The sequence below is a fragment of the Triticum urartu genome, chromosome 1 (assembly GCF_003073215.2).
Source record: "Triticum urartu cultivar G1812 chromosome 1, Tu2.1, whole genome shotgun sequence".
Taxonomy (NCBI): Eukaryota; Viridiplantae; Streptophyta; class Magnoliopsida; order Poales; family Poaceae; genus Triticum; species Triticum urartu.
Genome location: NC_053022.1, coordinates 120,678,043 through 120,693,624, shown reverse-complemented (window position 1 = coordinate 120,693,624; position 15,582 = coordinate 120,678,043).

Genomic DNA, 15,582 nt, shown 5'->3' with positions numbered 1-15,582 from the left:
GAGTTCCAATCATTAGTGCATATGATCCAAGTAGAGGAAGTATGTTAGCTTATGCCTCTCCCTCATATAAAATTACAATAATAATTACCGGTCTAGTTATCGATTGCCTAGGGACAAATAACTTTCTTGTGACAAAAAGCTCTCTACTAAAACTAACTTAGTTGTTTATTTATCTAAGCAGCCCCTAGCTTTTATTTATGTGTTCTTTATTATCTTGCAAACCTATCCTGTCACACCTACAAAGTACTTCTAGTTTCATACTTGTTCTAGGTAAAGCAAATGTAAAGCATGCGTAGAGTTGTCTCGGTGGTCAATAGAACTTGAAGGAATATTTGTTCTACCTTTAGCTCCTCGTTGGGTTCGATACTCTTACTTATCGAGAAAGGCTACAATTGATCCCCTATACTTGTGGGTTATCAAGACATTTTTCTAGCGTCGTTGCCGGCGAGCAACAGCGTGGGGTGAATATTCTCGTGTGTGCTTGTTTGCTTTATCACTACGTAGATTTTATTTTTTGTTCTAAGGTGTTTTCTATCTTTAGTTATGGATATGGAACATGAAATACAAAAAAATATTAGGTGTACATGCAACTCATGGATATTGGGAACCTCCTAAAACCCTCGATGCTCGTTACATGAAAATATTAAACACTACTTTAATAATCCTGAGAAAACCATGTTCAACTTGATAATGGGAGACACGTTGGATCAGCGTGAATACTTTAGGGATTATCGCTTGACTCAAAAAGGGAAACTCTTATGGGATCAAATTGAAATGTTGCATTGGTATGCCTGAGATATGATTATACTTGTTGCTCTAGGATGAAGGCTCCACACCTTCCCTTTTCATGTAAATTTAATGATAATGAACCTTGGTTTCTTATGCTAATTGTATATATGACTACTATGATGTGGAATGAATAGAAGAATTTGTTGCTTTTAAGGGTGCTTATGAAATTGAATCTTTGTTTGAAAAGTGTGAAAATTATGATGATGCTGTTTACAGACCTGAAAATTATGCTATACTTAAATATTGCTATGAGAATTATGAATATAATGCTGATGTTAAAGAGTTTATTGAGAAAGTCTCCACTGTCCAAGAAGAGACTAATATTTTGCAAGAATCTATGGAAGAAGAAATTGAGGATACTGTGAGCTCATTGGATGAAAAAGATGAGGAAGAGAGCGAAGAACAAAAGGAGGAAGAGCGGATTAGCTACCCATGCCCACCTTCTAATGAGAGTAACTCTTGAACTCATACATTGTTTAATTTCCCTGTGTCCTTATCGAAGGATGAATGCTATGATCCCTTGGATTCGTTTGAAATGTCCCTTTTTGATGAAATTGATTCTTGCTATGCTTGTGGCCATGATGCCAGTATGAATTATGCTTACGGAGATGAACTTTCTATAGTTCCTTATGTTAAGAATGAAATTGTTGCTATTGCGACCCACACATGATAGTCTTATTATATTTTTGAATTCTCCCAACTACACTATATCGGAGAAGTTTGCACTTATTAAGGATTATATTGATGGGTTGCGTTTTACTACTACAGATGATGATTTTGATAGATGTGATACACATGTGCTTGTTGCTCCTACTTCCAGTTATTATGAGAGAGGAACCACATCTCCGCCTCTCTATGTTTCCAATACGACGAAATTGCAAGACACTATTTATACTATGCATTGGCCTTTACTTTGTGTGCATGAATTATTCTTTTATGACATGCCAATGCATAGGAAGAGAGTTAGAATTCGTTGTTGCATGATATGTATTACATTGTGCTCAGTACTAGAATACAAATCATTGTTAATTAAAATTGGCTTTGATATACCTTGGGATCCGAGTGGATCCATTACTTCAGCACTAAATGCCTAGCTTAATGTCTTTAAAGAAAGCACTGCCAGGGAGACAACCCGGAAGTTTTAGAGATTCATTTTATTCTGTTGTGTGCTTTTATAAAGTTTTAAAAAAATAGGGGACCTAAAACTTTTCAAAAAGAAAAGAGGAAGTGAGAAAGAGGAGCATTGTTAAACTGGGAGCTAGCCATGAACTTTGTTCATGCCCATGGAAACTTTGTGAACTTTGATTACAAAAACTTTTAAACAAAAATAATTACACCCTTGTACAAATCCATTGTATGATGAAAATAATGTGCCAAGATTTGCCTTTAGGATGATTAGATTGCTTGTTTGGTTTGTGAAATGCAAAAACATAAACTTTGGTTGTAGTGCGTGAATTTACATTTTTTACCGAACGTGCAAAATTCTGAAATTTCTACACGGTACTGCTATAAAAATTGTTCATTTTTTCCTAGTGTTTCAGAATTTTTGGAGTTACAGAAGTATGGTCAATGTTCAGATTGCTACAGACTGTCCTGTTTTTGACAGATTCTGTTTTTAATGCATTGTTTTGCGTGTTTTGATGAATCTATGGATTGTATCGGTGATATTAACCATGGTGAAGTTAAAGTACAAGAGTTATACTACAAAAATCAAATATGAATGGGTTTGCAACAGTACTTAAAAGTAGTGATTTTCTTTATTATACTAACGGATCTTACGAGGGGTTTGTTAAGTTTTGTGTGATTGAAGTTTTCAAGTTTTGGGTGAGATCACGATGGATGAAGGAATAAGGAGTGGCAAGCCTAAGCTTGGGCATGCCCGAGGCACCCCAAGGTAATATTCAAGGACTCCCAAGCAACTAAGCTTGGGGATGCCATGGAAGGCATCCCCTCTTTCTTCTAACGACCATCGGTAATTTTACTTGGAGCTATATTTTTATTCATCACATGATATGCGTAAATTCTTGGAGCGTCGTGTGCCTTTTATTTTTCTTTTAGTAATTCATCATGCTAGTATGAGATAGCCCTTGGTTGATTTATAGAATGCTTCATGCACTTCACTTATATCTTTTGAGTATGGCTTTATAGAATGCTTCATGTGCTTCGCTTATATCATTTGAAGTTTGGATTACCTGTTTCTCTACACATAGAAAACTGATATTTGTAGAATGATCTTTTGCTTCACTTATATTTTTTAGAGCATGCGCAAATCTTTTGTAGAAATAATTAAACTCTCTTGCTTCACTTATATCTATTTAGAGAGTTAACAGGAATTGGTCATTCACATGGTTAGTCGTAAAATCCTACATAAAACTTGTAGATCACTGAATATGATATATTTGATTCCTTGCAATAGTTTTGTGATATAAAGATGGTGATATTAGAGGCATGCTAGTGAGTAATTGTGGATTGGTAGAAATACTTGTGTTAAGGTTTGTGATTCCCGAAGCATGCACGTATGGTGAACCGTTATGTGATGAAGTCGGAGCATGATTTATTTTTTGATTGTCTTCCTTATGAGTGGCGGTCGGGGATGAGCGATGGTCTTTTCCTACCAATCTATCCTCCTAGGGGCATGTGTATTAGTACTTTGCTTCGATGGCTAATAAATTTTTGCAATAAGTATGTGAGTTCTTTATGACTAATGTTGACTCCATGGATTATACACACTCTCACCCATCCACCATTGCTAGCCTCTCTAGTACCGCACAACTTTCGTTGGTGCATTAAACCCACCATATTCCCTTCCTCAAAACAGCCACCATATATACCTACTGATACGTCTCCAACGTATCTATAATTTATTAAGTATTCATGTCGTTATATTATCATTCTTGGATGTTTTACAATAATTTTATAGCAACTTTATACCATTTTTTGGGACTAACCTATTGACCCAGTGCCTAGTGCAAGTTGCTGTTTTTGCTTATTTTTTACATCGCAGAAAATCAATATCAAACGGAGTCCAAACACCGCGAAACCTTACGGAGATTTTTTTGGACCAGAAGGAACCCATTGGGCTAGAGCTGCACCTGGGGGGTGCCCTGAGGTGGGCACAACCCACCTGGGCACGCCAGGGCCCCCTGGCGCGCCCAGGTGGGTCGTGCCCACCTCGGTGGCCTCCCGCACCCCCTCTTTGCACTATAAATTCCCAAATATTCCGAAACCCTTTGGGGTTATCCTAGATCAGAAGTTTCGCTGCCACAGGGCTCCGTAGCCACCGAAAACCAATCTAGACCCGTTCTGGCACCCTACCGGAGGGGGGATCATCTCCGATGGCCATCTTCATCATCCCGGCAACAACCACGATGAGGAGGGAGTAGTCCACCCTCGGGGCTGAGGGTTTGTACCAGTAGCTATGTGTTTTATCTCTCTCTCTCTCTAGTGATCTATATCATGGGCTTTGTTAATATGGTCAGATCATATGATGTTTTTCCCCTCTCTATCTTGTTGTGATGAATTGAGTTTTTCCCTTTGAGATCTCGTTGTTATCGGATTGAATACTTTTATGGATTTGAGAGCACTTGATATATGTCTTGAGATTGAATACTCGTGGTGATAATGGGGTATCATATTGATTCACTTGATATATGTTTTGGCACTCAACTTGCGGATTCTCGCAGTGACATTGGGGTAATCTATGCATAGGGGTTGATGCACGTTCTTGTCCTTGTTTCTCCGGTAGAAATCTTCGGGCAATCTTGTAGTTCTTTGTGTGGATTGAGTATTATGAATATGCTTTGGTGTTATTCTAGTATGAACTCTAGGATAGATCGAACGGAAAAAATACATTTGCGTTATTTTAGTACGAACTCTTGAATAGATCGAACAGAAAGAATAGCTTTGAGGTGGTTTAGTACCCTACAAACAATTCCTACCTTTTGTTCTCCGCTAATAGGAACTCGGGAGTAATTCTTCGTTACAGTTTGAGGGATAATCATATGATCCAACTATGTTAGCACTGTTGGGAGATTGCACTAGCCAAAGTACGGACCCTAGGCCTTGTTTTTAAGCATTGAAACACTGTTTTTGTACCTGTTTACTATTTGCTACCTTGCTGTTTTTATTTATTCAGATTATAAAAATATATCTCTACCATCAATATTACACTTTTATCACCATCTCTTCACCGAACTAGTGCACCTATACAATTTTCCATTGTATTGGGTGTGTTGGGGACACAAGAGATTTCTTGTATTTGGTTGCAGGGTCATTTGAGAGAGACCATCTTCATCCTACACCTCTCACTGATTGATAAACCTTAGGTCATCCACTTGAGGGAAAATTGCTACTGTCCTACAAAACTCCGCGCTTGGAGGCCCAACATGTGTCTACAAGAATAAAGTTGCATAGTAGACATCAAGCTCTTTTTTGGCGCCGTTGCCGGGGAGGTGAGTGCTTGAAGGCATATCTTTAGATCTTGCAATTGAATCTTTTAGTTTCTTGTTTTATCACTAGTTTGGTTTATAAAAAGAAAACTACAAAAAATGGAATTTAGGTTGCATCCTATTATTGATCATCTTTATAATATCTTTCTTGAAAATGATGGTTTGGAAAATTGTACTCAATTGTTAGAAAAAGAAGACAATAAAATGCTTGGCACAAAATATTTGAATGATGATCATGATTGCAATGTTGTTAGTATGAATTCTTTCAATATTGATGATGCTAATGATATGCAAAGACATAAGCTTGGGGATGTTATGTTTGATGAAGATGATATTTTTAGTCCCCCAAGATTTGATGTGCAAATTTGTTATAGTGATTGCATGCCTCCTATTTATGATGATTATATTGATGAAAGTGGAATTGGAGAGGTCATGTCTTTATTTAATGTTGAATCCACCATTTTGGATGAGGCTTCAATTGACTATGATAACAAAGTTGCTATCTATGATGATTATGGTTATGACATGTATCCTATAAAGAATAATGATAACCATGAAACTTGTAAACATGATTTTAATTTTCACTCTCATGATAGTTATTTTGTTGAGTTTGCTCCCACTACTATTGATGAGAAGAAATTTTCTTATGTGGAGAGTGAGAAAATTTCTATGCTTATGTATCATGAAAAGAATGCTTCATGTGATGGTTATATTTTTGAATTTCTTCATGATGATACTGAAAATTATTACGAGGGAGGCACTTATGCTTGTAGAAATTGCAATAATATCAAGTTTCCTCTCTATGTGTTGAAAATCTTGAAGTTTTACTAGTTTTGCCTTCCTATGCTAGTTGATTCTTGTTCCCATAAATTGTTTGCTCACAAAATCCCTATGCATAGGAAGTGTGTTAGACTTAAATGTGCTAGTCATATGCTTCATGATGCTCTCTTCATGTTTCAATTCTTATCTTTTATGCGAGCATCATCGAAGTCATCATGCCTAGCTTAAAAGGCATAAAAGAAAATCACTTGTTGGGAGACAACCTATCACTTGTTGGGAGACAACCTAACACTTTTACCTACTGTTTTTGTGTGTTCACATGCTTATGCTACTGTATTAATCATGTTTATTGCTTTTGTTTCAATAAAGTGCCAAGTAAAGCCTTTAGGATCTTGTTGGGTGATAGTTGCTTTGATCTTGCTGAAAAACAGAAACTTTTGCGCTCACGAAAATAATTCTAGTTTTTAACAGAACAGTGCTATTGAGTTGATTCTTTTTGCAGAAGATTAATATAGAAATTTCTCAGGTTTTCCTAATTTTTCAGAATTTTTGGAGTAGCATAAGTATGGTTTGAGTACAGATTTACATAGACTGTTCTGTTTTTGACAGATCCTGTTTTCAATGCTTAGTTTGCTTGTTTTCTAGTTTCTATGGCTTATATTGCTCAATATAAATTTTAGAAATGATATTCTACAGTAGTACTTGTGTGAGAACAATTATGAATCTTTTCTTTGGCAGTACCAAAAGTGGAATGGCTTGCTCTTTATCATACTAACCTATCTCACAAAGTTCCGTTAAGTTTTGTGTGATTGAAGTTTTCAAGTTTTGGGTGAGATGTCGATATGAGGAGAATAAGGAGTGACAAGAACCTAAGCTTGGGGATGCCCAAGGCACTCCAAGGTAATATTCAAGGAAGATCCAAGCAACTAAGCTTGGGGATGCCCCAGAAGGCATCCCCTCTTTCGTCTCCAACATTATCGGTAACCTCACTTGGAGCTATATTTTCATTCGTCACGTGATATGTGTTTTCCTTGGAGCGTCAATTTACTTTGTTAGGATTTTCTTGCTGTTATTTATAATAATGTTTTGCATCTTTTATTTCAATAAAAGTGGCAATGATAGTCTTTGCCATGCTTATTTTGCAAGTATACTTGTTGCTGTTTGAAAACAGAAAGTTTACCGCCGTTGCAAAAATTACCTAGAAAGGTCAGAATGTGATAAAATGTTGAAACTTTTTGCAAATTGATCTATGATAAATTTTCTACAGTGTGGTAAATTTTCATAATGTTTGGAGTTGAATAAGTATTGATACTCTTGCATTCTTTACAGACTGTACTGTTTTGGCAGATTGCTGTTATGTTTGCATATGTTTGCTTGTTTAATGATCTTGTTTGAGGATAGGAGTATTAAATATGCAGAGGCATTTAGTATGCAATGTTGAATAATAATTTTAGCGATTTGCTACAGCAGATTATGATAAGGTTTTTGCATTGGTTTATACTAACTTATCTCACGAGTTCTTGTTGAGTTTTGTGTGGATGAAGCTTTTGAGATTTAGGAAAACCGTGATATGAGAACAATTAAGGAGACACAAAAGCTCAAGCTTGGGGATGCCAAGGGCACCCCAAGATAATATTTCAAGAAGTCTCAAGCATCTAAGCTTGGGGATGCCCCGGTAGGCATCCCACCTTTTTGCTTCAACAATTATTGGTTAGTATCCATTGAGCCTAAGTTTTTGCTTCTTCACATGATGTGTGATATCCTTGGATTGTCATTTTATTTTTGTTTTGCTTTTTGTTTTAATAAAATACTTAGATTTGATAGTTTTAAATAGGATAGAGTCCACACATAGCTATCTATCAACTTAACTACTCATTTGATCTTCACTCATATCTTTTTGGAGTAGCTTGTCATTTACTCTTGTGCTTCATTTATATCCTATGAGTAAATTGTGGAATAAATTGAATGTCATGAAGTTGAAATAATATCATGCCTAGTGGTAGCTTCACATTGGGTTTATAAAGTGAAATATTTTGAGGCTTGACAATCACAATATTGGTCATACAAGCAATTCACGAATAATTAGTATAATGAAGAGAAATTTCACATGCAAATACACTATCATGGGAATCTTTTGTGATTGTGAGCCCCCATCAAAATATTATATGCCAAAATTTTTGACGTTGGACAAGGAAGACAATGTAATGATTTATGTTTGTTCATATTCACATAGAAGTTATATTGTCATAGATCCTTCAACATGTGGTGCTTGCCCCCCATCTTTTCTAGCCAAAAATTCTGCACCAAGTAGAGATACTACTAGTGCATCGAAAACCCCTTAAACCCAAATCTTATTTTCAAGAGTCCACTATATCTACCTATATGCGGTATTCTTTTGCCATTCTAAGCAAATTTGTATGTGCCATATCTAATATTCAAAATAAATTTCTATTTTGTGTGCTCGTACCGCTCGCGAGGCGGTGAGGGGTGGCCAATATTTTCCATGCTAGATGTGTTATTCTCACGATGAGTGTTCATTCACTTGTCATTGCACGAGAGTAAGTCAAAGATATTAGGGATGCATAGTCCCGAAATGAAAAATGAATTTACTTTATGTTGTCAAATAATAAATTCCTTGGAAAGTGTTAGTATGGAGGGCGGCCGTGGATAGGGTTAGCCATGGAAAGTGAAAGTATGGTGGAAAAAGGAAAAAACTTTATTTTTTGTTTGGGAACCGCCTATGATATATTTAGCATGGAAAGTGTTGGGAGCTCTAAGTCCTTTTCGTTGGTGTGAAAAGTATGCCTCTCAAAATGTTTTGATCTGTCAATTTTCACTTTGAGCTCTGGCACCTCTACAAATCCCTACTTCCCTCCATGAAGGGCCTATCTTTTACTTTTATGCAAAGAGTCAAAGTATTCCTCTCTATTCCTTTTTATTTTATCTTTTGGTAAGAATCATGTGGTGAGGAAAGATCTAGGCACATATGTCCAGTTGAATATGGGTAGCATGAGTTATTATTGTTTACATCACCCTTGAGGTGAATACGTTGGGAGGCAAAACAATAAGCCCCTATCTTTCTATGTGTCCTATTGAAACATTTTGCTCATGTGTACAAGGTGAGTGTTAGCAATCATAGAAGACTATATGATGGTTGAGTATGTGGAGCTCTTACTTAAACTCCATTGAATAAGTTGGATTGCAATTGCTTGGTGACTAAGAACATAGGTTGTTGGGTTTCAAGAGAATTCATTGTTTGAACCTTAACATGTGAATTGGTTGCCAATATAACATGAGAAGTTTAATAAGAAAGAATTGTTGCTATGATGCTAGGAAAAGTGATTGAAATTATCATTGACCAAACTTATGCACTTTGCTAGCATTCACACATCATAAATTATTTCTTTTATCATTTACCTACTGGAGGATGAGTAGGAATTAAGCTTGGGGATGCTGATACGTCTCCAACGTATCTATAATTTATGAAGTATTTGAAGGAAATATGCCCTAGAGGTAATAATAAAGTTGTTATTTATATTTTCTTATATCATGATAAATGTTTACTATTCATGCTCGAATTGTATTAACCGGAAACTTAGTGCATGTGTGAATACATAGACAAACGGAGTGTCACTAGTATGCCTCTACTTAACTAGCTCGTTGAATCAATGATGGTTATGTTTTCTGACCATAGACATGAGTTGTCATTTGATTAACGGTATCACATCATTAGAGAATGATGTGATTGACTTGACCCATCTGTTAGCTTAGCACGATGATCATTTAGTTTGCTGCTATTACTTTCTCCATAACTTATACATGTTCCTATGACTATGAGATCATGCAACTCCCGAATACCGGAGGAACACTTAGTGTGCTATCAAACGTCACAACGTAACTGGGTGACTATAAATATGCTCTACAGGTGTCTCTGATGGTGTTTGTTGAGTTGGCAAAGATCAAGATTAGGATTTGTCACTCTGAGTATCGGAGAGGTATCTCTGGGCCCTCTTGGTAATGCACATCACTATAAGCCTTGCAAGCAATGTGACTAATGAGTTAGTTGCGGGATGATGCAATACAGAACGAGTAAAGAGACATGTCGATAAGAGATTGAACTAGGTATTGAGATACTGATGATCAAATCTCGGGCAAGTAACATACCGATGACAAAGGGAACAACGTATGTTGTTATGCGATTTGTCTAATAAAGATCTTCATAGAATATGTGGGAGCCAATATGAACATCGAGGTTCCGCTATTGGTTATTGAGCGGAGATGTGTCTCTGTCATTTCTACATAGTTCTTGAACCCGTAGGGTCCGCACGCTTAACGTTCGGTGACGATCGGTATTATGAGTTTATGTCTTTTGATGTACCGAAGGTAGTTCAAAGTCCCGGATATGATCACGGACATGACGAGGATTCTAAAAATGGTCGAGACATAAAGATTGATATATTGGACGACTATATTCGGACACCAGAAGTGTTCCGGGTGATTTCGGAGAAAACCGGAGTGTCGGAGGGTTACCGGAACCCCTCGAGGAAAGATTGGGCCTACATGGGCCATAGGGAAGAGGGGAGGCAGCCCACAAGGGGCAGCCACGCCCCCTCCCTATAGGGAGTCCAAATTGGACTAGGGAGGGGGGCGCGCCCCCCTTTCCTTCTCCTCTTTCTCTCCTTTCCCTCTTTCCCCTTCTCTTCCTAGTAGGACCAGGAAAGGAGGAATCCTACTCCTACTAGGAGGAGGATTCCTCCTCCCTTGGCGCGCCCCTAGGGCCGGCCTCCCTCCCTCCTTGCTCCTTTATATACGGGGGCAGGGGGCACCCTAGGACACACAAGTTGATTGCTTTTAGCCGTGTGTGGTGCCCCCCTCCACCATAATCCACCTCAGTCATATCGTCGTAGTGCTTAGGTGAAGCCCTACACCGGTAGCTTCATCATCACCGTCATCACGCCATCGAGCTGACGAAGCTCTCCCTCGACACTCAGCTGGATCAAGAGTTCGTGGGACATCACCGAGCTGAACGTGTGCAGATCGCAGAGGTGACGTACTTTCGGTGCTAGGATCGATTGGATCGTGAAGACGTTCGACTACATCAACCGTGTTGTCATAATGCTTCCGCTTACGGTCTACGATGGTACGTTGACAACACTCTTCCCTCTCATTGCTATGCATCACCATGATAGATCTTACGTGTGCATAGGATTTTTTTTTGAAATTACTGCGTTTCCCAACAGTGGCATCCGAGCCAGGTCTATGCATAGATGTTATATGCACAAGTAGAACACAAAGGAGTTGTGGGTGTGGGTATATACATATTTCTTGTCGTCACTAGTTGATTCTTGATTCAACGGTATTGTTGGATGAAGCGGCCTAGACTGACATTACACATACGCTTACACGAGACTGGTTGTACCGACGAGCTTCGCACACTGGTGGCTAGTGGGTGTCTGTTTCTCCAGCTTTAGTTGAATCAGATTCAATGAATAGGGTTCTTTCTGAAGATCAAAAAGCAATCACTATACCGCTTTGTGGTTTTTGATGCATAGGTAAGAATGGTTCTTGCTCAGCCCATAGCAGCCATGTAAAACTTGCAACAACAAAGTAGAGGACGTCTAACTTGTTTTTGCAGGGCATGTTGTGATGTGATATGGTCAAGAAATGATGCTAAATTTTATTGTATGAGATGATCATGTTTTGTAACAGAGTTATTGGCAACTGGCAGGAGCCATATGGTTGTCGTTTTATTGTATGAAATGCAATCGCCGTGTAATTGCTTCACTTTATCACTAAGCGGCAGCGATAGTCGTAGTAACAATAGTTGGCGAGACGACAACGATGCTTCGATGGAGATCAAGGTGTCAAGCCGGTGACGATGGTGATCATGACGGTGCTTTGGAGATGGAGATCAAAGGCACAGGATGATGGTGGCCATATCATATCACTTATATTGATTGCATGTGATGTTTATCCTTTATGCATCTTATTTTGCTTAGTTCGGCGGTAGCATTATAAGATGATCTCTCACTAAATTTCAAGGTACAAGTGTTCTCCCTGAGTATGCACCGTATAGTTCGTCATGCCGAGACACCACCTGATGATCGGGTGTGATAAGCTCTATGTTCACATACAACGGGTGCAAGCCAGTTTTGCATACGCAGAATACTCGGGTTAAACTTGACGAGCCTAGCATATGCAGATATGGCCTCGGAACACTGAGACCAAAAGGTCAAGCGTGAATCATATAGTAGATATGATCAACATAGTGATGTTCACCATTGAAAACTACTCCATCTCACGTGATGATCGGACATGGTTTAGTTGATATGGATCACATGATCACTTAGATGATTAGAGAGATGCCTATCTAAGTGGGAGTTCTTAAGTAATTTGATTAATTGAACTTTAATTTATCATGAACTTAGTACTTGATAGTATTTTGTATGTCTATGTTGTTGTAGATAGATGGCCCGTGTTGTTGTTCCATTGAATTTTAATGCATTCCTAGAGAAAGCTAAGTTGAAAGATAATGGTAGCCGCTACACGGACTGGGTCCGTAACTTGAGGATTATCCTCATTGCTGTACAGAATAATTATGTCCTGGAAGCACCGCTAGGTGACAAACCCGCTGCAGGAGCAACGCCAGATGTTATGAACACCTGGCAGAGCAAAGCTGATGACTACTCGGTAATTCAGTGTGCCATGCTTTATGGCTTAGAACCGGGACTTCAACGATGTTTTGAACGTCATGGAGCATATGAGATGTTCCAGGAGTTGGAGTTAATATTTCAAGAAAATGCCCGGATTGAGAGATATGAAGTCTCCAATAAGTTCTACAGCTACAAAATGGAGGAGAATTGTTCTGTCAGTTAACATATACTCAGAATGTCTGGGTACCACAACCACTTGACTGAGCTGGGAGTTAATCTTCCTGATGATAGTGTCATTGACAGAGTTCTTCAATCACTGCCACCAAGCTACAGGAGCTTCATGATGAACTATAATATGCAAGGGGTGGATAAGACGATTCCCAAGCTCTTCGCAATGCTAAAGGCTGCGGAGGTAGAAATCAAGAAGGAGCATCAAGTGTTGATGGTCAACAAGACCACCAGTTTCAAGAAAAAAGGTAAAGGGAAGAAGGGGAACTTCAATAAGAACAACAAGCAAGTTGCTGCTCAAGTGAAGAAGCCCAAGTCTGGACCTAAGCCTGAGACTGAGTGCTTCTACTGCAAAGGGACTGGTCACTGGAAGCGGAACTGCCCCAAGTATTTGGCGGAGAAGAAGGATGGCAAAGTGAACGGTATATTTGATATACATGTTATTGATGTTTACCTTACTAATGCTCGCAGTAGTGCCTAGGTATTTGATATTGGTTCTGTTGCTAATATTTGCAACTCGAAACAAGGGCTACAGATTAAGCGAAGATTGGCTACAGACGAGGTGACGATGCGTGTGGGAAATGGTTCCAAAGTCGATGTGATCGCCGTCGGCATGCTACCTATACATCTACCTTTGGGATTAGTTTTAGACCTAAATAATTGTTATTTGGTGCCGGCGTTGAGCATGAACATTATATCTAGATCTTGTTTGATGCGAGACGGTTATTCATTTAAACCAGAGAATAAAGGTTGTTCTATTTATATGAATAATATCTTTTATGGTCATGCACCCTTGATGAGTGTTTTGTTTTTACTAAATCTTGATAGTAGTGATACACATATTCATAGTATTGAAGCCAAAAGATATAAGTTTAATAATGATAGTGCAACTTATTTGTGGCACTGCCATTTAGGTCATATCAATGTGAAGCGCATGAAGAAACTTCATGCTGATGGTCTTTAGGAATCACTTGATTATGAATCACTTGTATTTGCGAACCATGCCTCATGGGCAAGATGACTAAAACTCCGTTCTCCGGAACAATGGAGCGAGCAAGAGAGTTATTGGAAATCATACAAACTGATGTATGTGGTCCAATGAACATTGAGGCTCGCGGCGGATATCGTTATTTTTTCACCTTCACAGATGATTTGAGCAGATATGGGTATATCTACTTAATGAAACATAAGTCTGAAACATTTGAAAAGTTCAAAGAATTTCAAAGTGAAGTGGAAAATCATCATAACAAGAAAATAAAGTTTCTACGATCTGATCATGGAGGAGAATATTTGAGTTACGAGTTCGGTCTTCATTTGAAACAATGCGGAATAGTTTCGCAACTCACGCCACCCGGAACACCACAGCGTAATGGTGTGTCCGAACGTCGTAATGCACTATATCAGATACTATGCGATCTATGATGTCTCTCACTGATTTACCGCTATCGTTTTGGGGATATGCTTTAGAGACGGCTGCGTTCACGTTAAATAGGGCACCATCAAAATCCGTTGAGACGACACCTTATGAACTGTGGTTTGGCAAGAAACCCAAGTTGTTGTTTCTTAAAGTTTGGGGCTGCGATGCTTATGTGAAAAAGCTTCAACCTGATAAGCTCGAACCCAAATCGGAGAAATGTGTCTTCATAGGATACCCAAAGGAGACTGTTGGGTACACCTTCTATCACAGATCTGAAGGCAAGATATTCGTTGCTAAGAATGGATCCTTTCTAGAGAAGGAGTTTCTCTCGAAAGAAGTGAGTGGGAGGAAAGTAGAACTTGATGAGGTACTTGTACCTGCTCCCTTATTGGAAAGTAGTTCATCACTGAAGTCAGTTCCCATGATTCCTACACCAGTAAGTGAGGAAGCTAATGATAATGATCATGAAACTTCTGATCAAGTTACTACCGAACCTCGTAGGTCAACCAGAGTAAGATACGAACCAGAGTGGTATGGTAATCCTGTTCTGGAGGTCATGTTACTTGACCATGACGAACCTACGAACTATGAGGAAGCGATGATGAACCCGGATTTTGCAAAATTGCTTGAGGCCATGAAATCTGAGATGGGATCCATGTATGAGAACAAAGTGTGGACTTTGGTTGACTTGCCCAATGATCGACAGACCATAGAGAATAAATGGATCTTCAAGAAGAAGACTGACGCTGATGGTAATGTTACTGTCTGTAAAGCTCGACTTGTTGCAAAAGATTTTCGACAAGTTCAAGGAGTTGACTATGATGAGACATTCTCACCCGTAGCAATGCTTAAGTCCGTCCGAATCATGTTAGCAATTGCCGCATTTTATGATTATGAAATTTGGCAAATGGATGTCAAAACAACATTCCTTAATGGATATCTTAAAGAAGAGTTGTGTATGATGCAACCAGAAGGTTTTGTCGATCCAAAAGGTGCTAACAAAGTGTGCAAGCTCCAGTGATCCATTTATGGACTAGCGCAAGCCTCTCGGAGTTGGAATATACACTTTGATAGTGTGGTCAAAGCATATGGTTTTATACAGACTTTTGGAGAAGCATGTATTTACAAGAAAGTGAGTGGGAGCTCTGTAGCATTTCTGATATTATATTTCCTTATATCATGATAAATGTTTCTTATTCATGCTAGAATTGTATTAACCAGAAACTTAGTACATGTGTGAATACATAGACAAACATAGTGTCACTAG